At 37.5% G+C, this 14,615-nt stretch overlaps 1 long non-coding RNA gene across 1 annotated transcript in view; it reads left to right on the plus strand.

Moving 5' to 3' along the window:
* The first annotated feature begins 883 nt into the window (after window positions 1-883).
* Window positions 884-14,615, plus strand: part of LOC138920302 (uncharacterized) — a 30,078-nt gene continuing 16,346 nt past the window's right edge. Inside the window, exon 1 of the long non-coding RNA XR_011431210.1 lies at window positions 884-1,269. This is a non-coding gene — a long non-coding RNA (uncharacterized lncRNA). The remainder of the gene's footprint in view (window positions 1,270-14,615) is intronic.

Raw genomic sequence — 14,615 nt, forward strand, 5'->3', positions numbered from 1 at the left:
TATATAGTTTTGATGTTTGTTGAAACCTCTAAAAGTGCAGTGTGTGTGAAACTGGAAACAAATAAGAGAGAGAATGGGGACAAAAGAGATCTTTTTGACAAAATATTTTCCTATTCAAACAGCTTGGCGTAATAGACCCAAATCTCTATCTTAAAGCATATTAAGTAAAATTGTTTTAAAATTGTAAAAGATTCAGTCCATGCATGAGGTCGTGGGTCCTCTTGGAATTGCCAGCATTTTAACGCCAGTTGGCACCAGAGGCCGTACTCTGAGGTGCCTTTGACGCAGCCACCCTGCCTTTTGAGATCTAAAAAAGAAATTACCCAATTAAGATGTAATGGCCCTCCAGCCTTCCCAGGCTGAGAATGAGAGGAGGCATATTTACAATCACAGAGCACCATAAAATTTTATCCAGTTGTATCAAATCAGCAGGGCTAAATTAGCCAGCACTGTCCTGATGCAAGGACCACGTATGCACATGCAGACAAGGGTGGCGGGATGTACGACCAGGGAGGTCAACCTGTCAGGGAGATTTAGGAAGATGCTCACTGGACGTGGGGTTGGGATGAAGAAGTATTGGGGTGTAATAGAGTTCACCCAAGATACATGTTATAGAGATGCAGAGTTTACCCAAGAGGTTATTATTTCTCTCCAAAGAGATCCCACTCATTGAAAGCAAGGTTTTTTTTTTTAAAAAGCATCAGCTAGGTGGCATAGATATTTTTACACATTTTCTAGTAAAATTAACACATACTAATTTTTAAAGATTCACTTTGAGTAGTTCTAGGATGACTTGGTTTTAATCATCTTTTAATTTTACCATGCTTCCCTAGAAAATTTCATTTTTTTCAAAACATGAACATCATTTCTGTTTAGGAATGCTGGAGGTGTGGATTTGCCCCTCTCAGCAGAGTCTCCTGTTCCTTCAAAGGTCAGGGATGATGTGGAAGGATGGCCTAATTCTTCCTCAGAATCTCTTTTTCTCATTCTTCTTCTGCCTTCCCCTTTTGCTTTAACAAGATCAGGGAAATGGTAAACAGAAAGGACTCCAAGCCTCTAAAAAGGCGACATTCAGTCTTTTGCTTTTGAAGAAGACAGGAGCGCATTTGGTGTGGATGCAGTACATTCACTAATCCAAGCCTGCACCACGCTTCCGTTTACTGTTCAGAAGGTACAGAGGCCTCACTCCACTGAGACAGACGGCAGCAGCGTCTGAAAGGGGAGGGAGAAGAGAAGCGTGGCCAGATGATTGTGCCCCACAGAAACACAGTGAGTGTAAATGTGAGTGTGTGTGAGTGAGTGCGTGTGAGAGTGGGAATGTGTGTGAGTGTGTGTGAGTGAGTATACGAGAGTGGGAGTGTGTGAGTGGGTGTGTAAATGATTTGTGATAGAGTGTGTGAATGTGAGTGTGAGCAAGTGTGTGTGTGTGTGTGTGTGTGTCGGGGCAGGGGAAGAGGGGAAGAAGAACAATGTGGGAGAGAAGAGAAGGGCACACAAGCAGCAGAAGTAGTCGCTCAGACACTCTGATGGGCCTCAACTTCTCTGTAAGACTGTTGATGTCTTGGCAATCTGCATTTTAAAATCAAGATTCTCTAAACCTCCGTCATCCAATGCGGTAGCCACGCTCACTCTATGTGGCTACTGAGCACTTGCAATGTGGCTAGTCCAAACGGAGATGTGCTCTTCTGTATACAACGAGCACCAGATTTCAAAGACTTAGTATGATAAAGAGAATGTAGACTATTTCATTAATGTTTATATCGCTAACGTTAAACTGAAAATAGTTTGGCTATATTGGATTGAATGAAATATATTCTTAAAATTAATTTCACTTTCACTCTGAAAAACACTTAAGCGACATATGTGGCTTGCATTATTTCCTGTTGGAAAGTGCTTCTCTAAGTCTTTCAGCCCCTGACGTGAGTATGTGGGTGGGTCCGTGGAGGAGGGGGTGAGACTTGGAGCGAGGGTGGTAAGTTCCCATCCACATATGTATAATTCTTTGATCTTAGCATCCTAATCACCCCGAAACTTCTCACTCGATTACCCCAAACCCAGGAAGATATGACACATTCCAGAAAGGACTATCTACGGTTGTCAGTTTCTCCATGTCCTGTAATCCTGCAAAGGAAATATATTTACAAGGCACTTATGCCTGGCAGCTCTCTTATCTTTCTTAAAATATGGGTAAGGGACTGGTTCTGTGATTGAGCACAAAATGAGAGTGGCTCTCTCATGCCATCTTCCAAGCAGGTGGTATTAGGCGCCAGGCTATTTATACAGTGAGTCCAGAGCCCAAATAGGGAAAGAAAAAAGAGAGAGAGAGAGGAAAAAACTCTTTACCAAAAAATCCCTGATTTCTCCAGGAGCATGCAGAGCAGAAAAAGACATCTGCTGTCAGCAGGAGTTCATTATCTAAATCCTTTGTAATTACTCTAAAGCTACCGTTAAAGATAAAAAGTGATTATGTTATTAATGGTATCTTCTTGTATTTGTGTAACTCTTTATAATTTAAAAAGCATATCCTCAGCTATCATCTGATCTCTTATGATGACTCCCATGACTTAGATGGTTTTATTCCCATTTGCAAATGAGGAAACGGAGGTTGCATGAGCTACTGAAGAATATATAGAGTTAGTAGCAAGCCATGAGCAGAACTCCAGTTTCAAAAGTGATTCTGAGAGTATTTCCCCTCAGTTCCTCTTATACTTATATCTTGGTTGGTCTTGCTTAAAGGTACTTTAAGGTGTTCTTCCCTCCAAACTCTGTAAAATTCATAAGAATGAATAAACTCTTGAGGGGGGCACACAGATCACTAAAGCCACTTGTCATAGCTGTGTCACCTGAAATCAGTTGGTTTCACCCATGACTGTGGACATGATATAGATTTGATCACCAGAATGGGCTATTTGTGAACAAATTGAGGTTCAGAATGGTAGTCCCCAAGCAGCAAGCATCAGAATCACCTGGAGGACTTGTTAAGACACAGATCACTGGGCTCCATCTCCAGAGTTTCTGGTTCTATAGCTCGGGGTGGGGCTGAGAATTTGCATTTCTAACTACTTCCCAAGTGATGCTGATGCTCCTGGTCCAGGGACTCCCCTTAGAGAACCACTGCTTTAGGGTGTTAACTACGTGGCAGAGATTCACAGGGACAGAGGACTAATTTCAGTGACAGGAAGGAGTCAATGAAAATGGGGATGTTTAGAAGTTGAGCTGGGTTTTCTCTGAGGACCCTTTGGGACAGGTACGCCTTACATTAGTGAATTTCTGGGATATAGGCAATTTAGGAAATTGGATCAAGAGGCAGCAGAAGATAGATGACAGCAGAGGAGAGAGAGAGAGACGGAGACAGAGAGACAGAAAGGAGAGAGAGAAGACAGACACAGAGAGACAGGCAGAGACAGAGAAAGACACACAGAGAGATGCTGATTTAAAACAAAGAACCTTTGATTGCCAACTTACCATAGAATAAAAGAGCAAATCAATACCACAGTTTCCTCTTGTACACATATTAAGAATAATCAAACAATAAAAAGGTCATTAGTTAGCTATTTAAATGTTTGCAATGTTTTCCCTATGAATGGAAATGATCATTTATCATCATGGTTGAAGTCACTTAAAATGTCTAAATACACAGTTATCCAAATTGGCAGTGCAGGCAGAATCTCCTGCCTCTCCAGATCATGATCAAGCAGTAGGACTTCAAAACAGTCATTTATGTAAAATTCTGAAACGGAATTACCATTCAAGGAATGTCATTAACTAGAGATCTTTTTCCTATGACGTATCATTGTGTTAAGTAAATAAAGTAGATAACCCCTATGTTCCCCAGCCCCACAGCTCCCCTGAGCAGGGCAGGGGAGAGAGTCTCATTCTTCTCAAATGTCCTCTCCTATCTTCATTACCCCCCTCACTTTCTCATTTGTTTTGTCTATATAATTCTAAGTTAAAAAAAATATAATAATAGAATGACAAGTATTATGTAGCAATGGTCAAAAATTAAATTATCCAAAGTACGTTAACAAAAACCCTTGCTTTAAGAAAATCTCTCTTTTATTTCAAATCTGGGACAAATGAAATTTTCAGCCAAATGGTTTTTGAGGCATTAAGTTGTTCATAGTGACAGAGCGAAACAGTTGGATAATTATAAAGCAGTGTGTCGCTTCGGAGAGTAATTTTCCATTTAAGAGAAAGCAAGAAGCCGGTTTTCACAGGAAGTCCTGTCTGCTTTGGTGGTTTGGAGGAAGGAAGGAAAGTGGTGCCTGGCTCCTGGTTGTCATGCATACACCCCTGCATACACATTCCCCACACTTGCACGGTCTCAGCACAATTTTGGAATGGGCTTCTCTTTTGCCCTGCTCAGTTAAAAGTTGGGAGAAGTGTAGCTGTAGAAAGCTATGGCTAGCACATTTTTTTTTATGGGTAAAATTTATAGAGTAATGTATCTACTTTTAGCATGACTATTGTTAAACCTGGAGATCAAGCAAAGTGACACTGAGTATATTGCTTTATCAATTGGATTCGTTCGAGTGAAAAATGCTGATCAGGCCATGTCTATCCCTTGGGTGCAGAAACCCTACTTCAACTCTTGAATGGTCGATACATAAAAGTCAAATTCATTATAATTTGTTGCCTTTTTTTTCTTGAAGAAGCACACAGTTCTCAGTCCATCAATATCAACTCTTAAATCCACATCGGATGGAGAGGGTACAGCACAGTAATTCAATCTCTTTACACTTAATATGGTCAGGAAGGGAGAATGAAAACAGCCTCTTGTAAAATGATGGAAAAAACAGGATGCAATCACTCTGATAGAGCGGTGCAAAGGAGTCATTTTACACCATCGGTTACCAGGGCAACAAAATACAGTGAGCCCTATACATCTAACAGGTGACATTTTAGCTAAGAAATTGCTTCTTTGGTATTTTTTCTGTCTATGAAAAACAATGTTACCAGCGTTTTCACTTGTCATGTACTATAGGGCAACATATTCCTGCTGACAGACCCATAATGGAAAAATCGAGCAGTTAAATAGTATTACAGTCTAACTTTTTGCATACATGTTAATATGCTCTTTAAAGAGATTTCAGACATTTTCAAACACCCTGGAGATTCAAGGACTAGAACTCTCTGCGTACATCCATGCATTCGACTTGGTTTTTAGATAAGAGAGAAAGTACTTAATTTCCAGAATCTGCTGTGAAGTCCTGGATATACTTTCAAGAAAGGTAATTAATATAATTGTCTCTCATCATGAGGCCCACGAGCTTGCACACTTAATGTATCATGCCCAAAGCCCTCCCTTAAGGAAAAAGTAAGAAAGTTATGTTTTCATAGCAGAGCAGTCTTTTCTTTTCAGCTTACCCCAAAAGTAATCTGGTACTGAAAAAGTAGAAAATGGGGAAATCAATTTCCTCAAGAAGACCAAAAAGAGTTTTATAGGATGTGAGGTGACTGTTTTCTTCAGTAACTGGAGGAGATGATGATTTTTTTCCCCCTAAAAATTCATGCAGGGTGGTCATTGGAAAATACGTGTTCGTCCTCCCTTGGATTTTGTGTTTTGCCCGTTGTTACTGCCCCAAAGCTACTCTAGTTCCTCTAGGCTGAGATCCCAAAGGGAAGTACTCAAATCTGTGCCTGAGTTATCATTTGGCCTTCTCATGATGTTCTTCCAGAACCACCGATGTACAAGAATAGAAATTAAAAGCTAGGATAAAGTTCAAAGAATATAATACAAACTTTCCTCTTTATAGATCAATAAGCCAATGTCTGAGTGTGCAAAGAGGTAGAAATGGGACTAGAACCCGGGTCCCCTAATGCTGAGGCCAGCGCTTGTCAATTATTGCAATGTCGTTCAAATATTTACTGAGCACCTGCCACATCCCCGCCTTAGGGGTTGCAAAATGGAATAGATCACACTCCCGGCCTGCCAGGAGTCCACCACCAGATGGGGGTGATGGATAGTTATAAATGCAACAAGCTAAGTGTTCTAGTGAAGATATGACCAAGGCACTGTGGAGAGACAGAAGTGGGAAAGCTCCTGTTTAAAGCAAAGGCTATCTGTTAATTACGTGGCAATTTGTTAGCTATCATAAATAAACAGCCCCATCATTGGGCTCAATGGGAAGTGACATAGAAGCCAGCACATCTGCATCAAGGATCAGAAGTATGTTTTTCCTCTTTTTTAATATTTTTTTTATTGTGATAAAAAAACACATAAGATTTACCAGCTGTCTTAGTCTCTTTGGGCTGCTATAACAAAATACCCTAGACTGGGTGGCTTGTAAACAACCGAAATTTATTTCTCATAGTTTTGGAGGCTGGAAGTCTGAGTTCTGGTGAGGGTCTTCTTCCAGGTTTCAGACAGTCTGCTTCTCACTGTGTCCTCACCTGGCAGAAGGAGTGGGAGCTCTCTGGGGTCTCTTTTACAAGCGCACTAATCCCATTCTTGAGGACTCCACTCTAAGGACCTGATCACCTTCCAAAGGGGCCCACCTCCTAATGCCATCGCATTGGGGGTTATGATTTCAACATATGAATTTTGAGGGGACACGTTCAGTCTCTAGCACCATCCCAACTGTTTTTAAGTCTGCAGTTCAGGAGGGTCAAGTATATTCACATTGTTGTGAAATAGATCTCCAGCACTTTTTCATCTAGCAAATCTCACACTCTATATCCATGAAACAACTCCCTCTTCTCCTCCCTCCCCTCCTCCTCCCTCCCCCAGGCCCTCGTAACCACTATTATACTTTCTGTTGCTATGAATTTGACTACTTTAGATACCTCATATAAGTGGAATCATACAGTATTTGTCTTTTGTGACTGACATTTCACTTAGCACAATGTCCTCAAAGTTCATCCATGTTGGAGCATGTGACAGAATTTTCTTTCTTTTTTTTTTTTAGGATTTTATTTTTCTTTTTTCTCCCAAAGCCCCCCAGTACATAGTTGTGTATTTTTAGTTGTGGGCCTTCTAGTTGTGGCATGTGGGATGCCGCCTCAGCATGGTTTGAGGAGTGGTGCTGTGTCTGTGCCCAGGATTCGAACTGGTGAAACCCTCGGCCGCTGAAGCAGAGTGCACGAACTTAACCACTCAGCCACGGGGCTGGCGCCGAATTTTCTTCTTTTTTAAGACTCAATAATATTCTGTTGCAAGTTTGTACATGCATATAGTGGATTGTGTTTGTCCATTCAGTCAATGGACGTTTGGCTTGCTTCTACCTCTTGGCTATTGTGAGTAGCTCTACTATGACCATGGATGTGCAAAGGGGTTAGAAATATCTTCACAAGGAAAGAGGCCAGACATAGCAAGGAGAACCTCAGAAAAGAGGAGGAAAAAGAAGAAAAGAAGTGTGAGTGTGTGTGTGTGTGTGTAGGGAAGTGAGATAAAATGTCAAACAATGGCCTTAACAAAATAATTCTCTCACTTCAAATTTGGGATAAATCAAATTATTTGGATTTCATTCATTATGGTCTCACCAAGAAAAGATAAATACTGAAAAATTAAAGTGGCAACATTCAGTAAATTAATGAGTAGTAGGTTGGGACAAGAAAAAAAAAGAAGACATTTTCTTATCTTATGGCTTATGTTAAATACTAAAGAATCCCAATAAACAAAAAGGACTAAGAAAGAATAAAATGACTGAGAGAATGTGAAAAGGAAAAAAGTTGTGACCCGATGGGGGAAAAAAAACAGAGAAAAAAGTGGAACATTTTAGATAAATTCTCAAATATGTTTTGCCCTCTGTGGGCACTGCTGAAGTTACCAGTCTTAGACGCTGAGCATTCTTTGACTAAAATACTGCTGGTTATGACATGAGAAATTAGAAATGATAGATAGATAGATAGACAGATAGATGTAGATATAGATTATAAAACAGGACAAGAGAAAGTCAATGGATGCATTATGAAGTTAGATATAGAGGAAAGAGAGAGGTTTACTGGACTGGGGCCAAAACCCAGAAACCCAAGGGACAGTTACATATGATTACAAACGGGAGCAGATGTAATAGGCCCAACTAGACAAAGATGCAAATTTTTTTTAAAATTAGAAATAATTAAATACAAAAGTAAGAGGGAATATATACTATTTTTTTGCTATATATACGATTTTCCATGCTGTCTTTCTATGGTTTTCTGGAATCTCCTTTTCCGTTTCATGTGCATTTAAGTGGCTGACCTAACATGAAAGCTTAAGCCTTCCCTATGTGGTGAAACGCAGCATGCTGTAGGACAATAGAGGGCTCCTTGTTCACAGCAGCCGTGGGGTTAATGAGAGCCACTCCCTGGGTCCTAAGGCCTCCCTGGAGGTAGTGGCTCCCGGGTCAGCATGGATTCTGTTTAGAATCACACGTTGTTAAAGGAGACGGATGGAATTGACAAGCCCTTGGATAAGCTCCAGAACAATGCGCTGAGTTACAAGAAAGACATAATATATGTATGGCAAATAAATGTAAAGTGATTTTTCCCCAGGGTTATAACAAAGAATCCAGGAGACAAGAATTTGTGTTTCCTGAATTTTAAACCTTGTCAGTCACTTACCTTTTGTTTTTAATACCTGATTTAGAAGGTTTAAGGAATTTCGAAGTTTGAATTTAAAAATTTGGATGATTTCATTAAAATAAACAAAAACAGACGAAGAAACTTAAAACAGCCAATGAGAGATTGTTCCCTAAAAAGGACTTGGAAAGGAAAGATGTAATGCTAAAATAATTGCTATAGTGTTTTAAAATTAAAAGTATCAGAAATAATTTTACATATTTGTATTCGTTTGGCATATACCGTTTTTTTTTAATCCAGCTTTGTTTTTTCATATTAAAATATATTGCTTTCGTGGCTGGCCCCTTGGCCGAGTGGTTGAGTTCGGGCACTCCGCTGAAGGCGGCCCAGTGTTTCGTTGGTTCCAGTCCTGGGTGCGGACATGGCACTACTCATCGGGCCACGCTGGGGCCGCGTCCTGCATGCCACGACTGGAAGGACCCACAACGAAGAATATACAACTATGTACTGGGGGGCTTTGGGGAGAAAAAGGAACAAAAATAAAATCTTTAAAAATATATATATATTGCTTTCATGCGTCATTATGAATTCCTTACAAATATTACTTGTCAGATCTATAATATTCCTATAACTGTGTGGATTATAATTTCTTTAATCCACACTGTATTATAGTTCTCCTATCAAAAATGATGCTGTGGCTAGGTGTGAGGTTTATTGTTTTATTTTGGTTTTCTGATAGCAAATAGAAGCTATGAATTGCACAGTTAGATCTATCAGTGCTTTTCTTCGGAATGTCCTTCATTGCTTCTAAACTTGGAAAGTTTTCCACATTTTCAGAACTGTAATAAGCATTCACTGTCTTTTCTTCTAGCTTCTTTTTAACAGTTTTGAGGATTTTTTTCTTTTACTCTCCAACCTATCTGTAACTTTTCACGTCTCCTGTGAGGTTTGTGTGTAGATAATCCTTTATTCCTAAATATCTAACAAATTTTTAAGAATAGTTTATGGAGTAATCATTTTCCCCATTGATCTGTGACATCACCTTCCACATATATTAAATACTCGCATATTCGAGGATCCTTTTCCAAGCAAAACAATTGCACTTTGGATAGTCACCAGTCTATTCAAAATGTAAGCAGGAAGAAATTCTGAGTGAGATAACACAGCTTTGTGCATTAGTTAATGAGAATCTTAATTATCACTCATCTAGGTTTTAAATAATTTTTTCTGTTCTTTTGCAAGTAAACAGTAATTTTATGAACCTCCATTTGTGCATTCGTGAACTCTAATGATAAGCCGTGCCTTGTCTCTCAGGTTTATATTTTTTTATTTTAATTTTTTAGGTATAACTCCCATTCCTCTTAGAGTTCTTGTGAGTAATTATAGTTAAAATATTCATCACACATTCTGAATATAAAGGTTTTATGAAAATGTAATCTATAAAATAGAAACAATAAAATCTGGGATGAAATGTGTGTAAAGATGACCACAGTTCATGTGAACACCAGACTGCCAGTATTGTAGGGAGAGTGGCATATCATTTAATTGATTATTATTCAAAGTTTTTTATGTTTCCCAAATGAAAGCTGTGAGCGAAGTAAAAAGTGCTGTAGCCGTTAGAAAGGAAGATGACGCAGAAAGAAAGGAGTAACTCATAGAACATGACTCAATTCCTATGGAATTTCGATCATTGATTTCCTGACCTTTCCATGTTGTGGAGAGGGGAAGGTAGAAATATTCATGGAGAAAAATGTGAGAGCAAAAGGTAGGCTGCAATCTTCAAATTGTATGTCAGTAAAAATATATTTTTTGTCAGTATGTCAATAAAAAGATATTTTCAAGCTGGCACTTTAATTCCAGTAAAATTTATGAATGATGCAGCCATTACTTTTATCTTTTATAGCAAATGTATAATTTCAGTTACCCATAACAACAAATATAAAGAATAAATGATGATTATTTAAAATTAGACCAACATTTCTCCTTTCCTGTACCAATTTCTGTCTAATTTCAACTATTTAAAAAGAAATCCCTACCACGTTAGAAGACAAATGGAGATGGATTAATCCCTAGTGACTATTTTAATAACCTCCTTAACACTAGTATCCCTAACTCTGTTGCCATTTGCCTTCTTCTAATTGATCCTCTATTCTGCTAATGGAGTGATCTGATTCTCATCAGTCACTATTCCAGTTATTAACAGAATAAAGTCCAAACACCTTGTCTTTCTGTATAACCTGGCCATTAACTACTTTTTCCACTTTGACCTCGAGCTCCTAGCAGCATTCTGCTTTACCCACTCTGAAAACCTTGTGTTCTGTGACAGGTCTTTCCAAACTCTGCACCTTTGCTTATCTTTCTACCTGGCCTGCCATTCTGCAAACCTGTGTTCCTGGAGAATTGCTGATGAGACGTAAAATTTCAAAAAAAAAAGAAAAAAAGCCTTCTAATAGTGCATTAGAAATAGACATAAGCAAAGAAAAACCTTGCCAAATAAGCTGAACCCAAAGTACAAGGACAGAGAAAAAAAAGTCAAGTCAGCTTAACCCCAACTGGCATTTACAAGATTAACAGTATGGTTTGCAGTGCACTTGGAAGGAAACCAACCAGCTTTAAGATAATTAAGTGCTACCATCAAGGGAGGACTATGCAGGTGCCAAATAAGGTTGTCTGGGACACCGAATCTCTATCTTACAAATGCCATAAAAATACAAAGAACTTAAAGACTTGGAGCCCTAACAGTGTTTGTGATGCTATAATTCTGACTGAAGCAAGACTGAGATAGGAATCTGGATGGAGGAAAGAGAGCAAATGAAATAAGAGATACATGTTACTATATTTTTTAATTTTAGAATGTAAATCCAAACATTTCTTCAGTACTGAAGATCATTTTATTCTCCCTCTGGCTCTTGTCAAGTTAATACGGACAATAAATCCTGTAGCTGCCCAGCCTCATTGCCTTACCTCTTCTGCAAAAAAGACACTATAGACAAGAAAGAAAAAGCTTACTCTTCTGGTATGAGAAATGAAAGCAATCTTGTTGGCATGCCGATGCCCGGCAGGGTTGGGACCACCTAGTATGTACCCGTAGTAGAATCAGCTGCTCCTCTCTCATCCTTTAGGCCCAGCTTGAAAGTCTTTGCTCTCTGGAATTTTTAAATTTTTCTTTGATTCTTCCAGACAGGTTTAACTACTTCTTATATTTTTAATGCAGCAGTTTATACAGACCCACAACATAATTTGCATTACATACTTAGAAAGAAACTATTTGGATTACTTAAGGGTAGGGTCTAGAGCTTCATCTTTTATAATTCCAATGCCTTGAATATAGCCTGTATTAGAAAAATGTTTTTTAAATTGAATTGTCAAATTAAGCTATGAATCTATAAGTTTCTACACTGTGTTCAATCCTCTTTATTCATCAAGTTTATTTCAATGGTTTCATGAAGGCCTTTTTTGCACCACAGCCTGTGACCAATGACCATCTTTCTCTGAACTATCATTGAATTTATTCTTAGTATCTTATAGTTTAGAGCTTAATTATTTCTCAGTCATTCTCACTTCCTTGGTAGATAATTGGATTCTTTAAGATAGTAATTACATTTTATCCTAAGAAATATCTGGCACAATCCTGACATCTGAGAAGTATTCAGGAGATACTGTTAATTAGTGTACTTGGGTCAACATCCTAGTTTTCACTCTATATAGTAATATATGATATATAAATTTCAATAGTAATGGTAACAATAAATGATCTATACATCAAAGTCAGAGATTATGGAATTCTGAATTACTTCCTCTCCTGGCATCCTGGTAAAGAGCAACACTCTGGAATCAGACTGACATTGACATGAGTCACATCTCTGCCCTTGGTTATCAATGGGCCCTTGGATTTAATCTTTTTGAATCTCAGTTTTCTTGGGTATAAATTGAGGATGAAAGGGAGTATTAATGATTTTTGGTTTGTGACCTCTCTTTTTTCATATCTTATTTAAAAGACAATTAAATAAAACAATTATAAACCTATTTTGATGAGCACATAATGTGTAAAGATGTAATTTGTGAAAATAACAACTCAAAGAAGAAGGGGAAGATAACGAGCTATATAGCATATTGTATATAATTAAAATTAATTTTGTATTAATCTGAACTCTTAATCTAGATGTTAAAACTAAGTTGTTAATTGCCAATCATTAAGAAAATAACAAAAAATACAGTAGAAAGAACAAGGGAATTAAAAAGACACACTAGAAATTATTCATTTCACTCAAAAGGAGGCAGTATTGGAGTAACTGAGGAACAAAAAAGATATAAGACATACAGAAAACAAACAGCAAAATGGCAGAAGTCCTTTCTTGTCAGTAATTACTTTAAATATGAATGGATTAAACTCTCTAATTAAAAGGCAGAGATAGGCAGCATGCATTAAAAAGAAATCATCCAATTCTGTCCTCTCTACAAAAGATTCACCTTGGATCCAAAGACACAAATAGGTTTGAAGTGAAAAGATGGAAAAAGATATTCCAGGTAAACAATAACCAAAACTGAGCTGGAGGGCTAATTAATATTAGACAAAACAGACTGTAAGTCAGAAACCACTACAAGAGACAAAGATTATGATATTATGATAAAAGGGTTAATTCATCACATAACAATTATAAATATATATGCACCTAACAACAGAGCTCCAAAATATATGGAGAAAAACTAACAGAATTAAAAGGAAAAACAGTTCAAGAACAATAGATGAAGACTTCAATATCCCGCTTTCAGTAACGGATAGAACAGCTAGATGGAAGATCAACAAGCCAACAGAAGACTTGAAAACACTGTTAACCCGGTAGAGCCATCAGTCAATTATAAAACACTCCACCTGACAACAGCAAATAAATATTCTTCTCAAACACATGTGGAACTTTCTCAAGGTAGACCATGTGCTAGGCCACAAAAAAAGTCTCAATAAATTTAAAAAGATTGAAATAATGCAAATATGTTCTTTGACCACATGAAATAAGATTATAAATTGATAGCAGAAAGAAATTTGAAAAATTCACAAATATATTAAACAACACACTCCTAAAGGACCAGTGAGTCAAAGAAAAAATTTCAAGGGAAATTAGAAAATACTTTGAATTGAACAAAAACTAAAACAAAACTAACTAAAACTTACAGGGTGCAATGAAAACACTGCTCAGAGGAAAATGTATAGCTGTAAATGCCTACATTAAAAAAGTATTAAGATGTCAGATCAATAACCTAACCTCCTCTTCATCATGTAATAACTAAATATATGACAGAAGTGTTATTATAATTAAATGGGAAAATCAATCTTCTTTTTCCCCTCACTTCTTTGTTCTGGCAAAATTAGTCAGAATTGGACAAAAACAATGAAGACAGGTTCACACCTCACAACGTATACTAACTTAATTCCATATGACTTGAGGAGTCAAGTACAAAAATGAGAAAGAAAAGTAGAAGATGCAGACAAACCTGGAGTAGGTCTTGCAACAAAAAGAAATATAAAGCAACGGAAAATGCTACACACTTAAAAAGCTGATATATTGTGTCTATATACAGAGTTTTAACTTTTGTATACAAAATGAAGACCATAAAGATACTTAAAGGAATTTTACAACATGTAGTAAAATATACACTACAAATTTGACAAATTAATTTGTTTCAAGATTCCTATGATGTTAAAAAAGAGCTCTTAAAAATCAGGAAGAAAAGAATGTAAGATGCGGTAAAAATTGGTCAACGTATAAAAAAGAAATACAAATTAAAAAAGATGGACAAAAATATGAAATTATTTAATATGGATTCATTGTTTTATGAAAGGAGTAAGTATAAAGAACCAAAACAGGTTTCTTCCCAAAGGTACCACCAGAAGGACAAGGATCATAGGAAACAAAAAGATAAGTTTCCCCATGTATAGCATCAAAGAGTGATAACTTAAAGGGAATTTCTGGCTTTTAGCATGGTTTTGATCTCAGAGGACATCAGATAGTCTAGAAGAATAGCATGAGAGTCATCACTACGAAGAACTTCAGAGGTGCTAAAGCAAGCCTGGGTCACTGAAAAAACACTCCCTATATCAGTGACAGATATTGAAA

Source organism: Equus caballus, chromosome 23 (assembly GCF_041296265.1).
Source record: "Equus caballus isolate H_3958 breed thoroughbred chromosome 23, TB-T2T, whole genome shotgun sequence".
Lineage (NCBI taxonomy): Eukaryota > Metazoa > Chordata > Mammalia > Perissodactyla > Equidae > Equus > Equus caballus.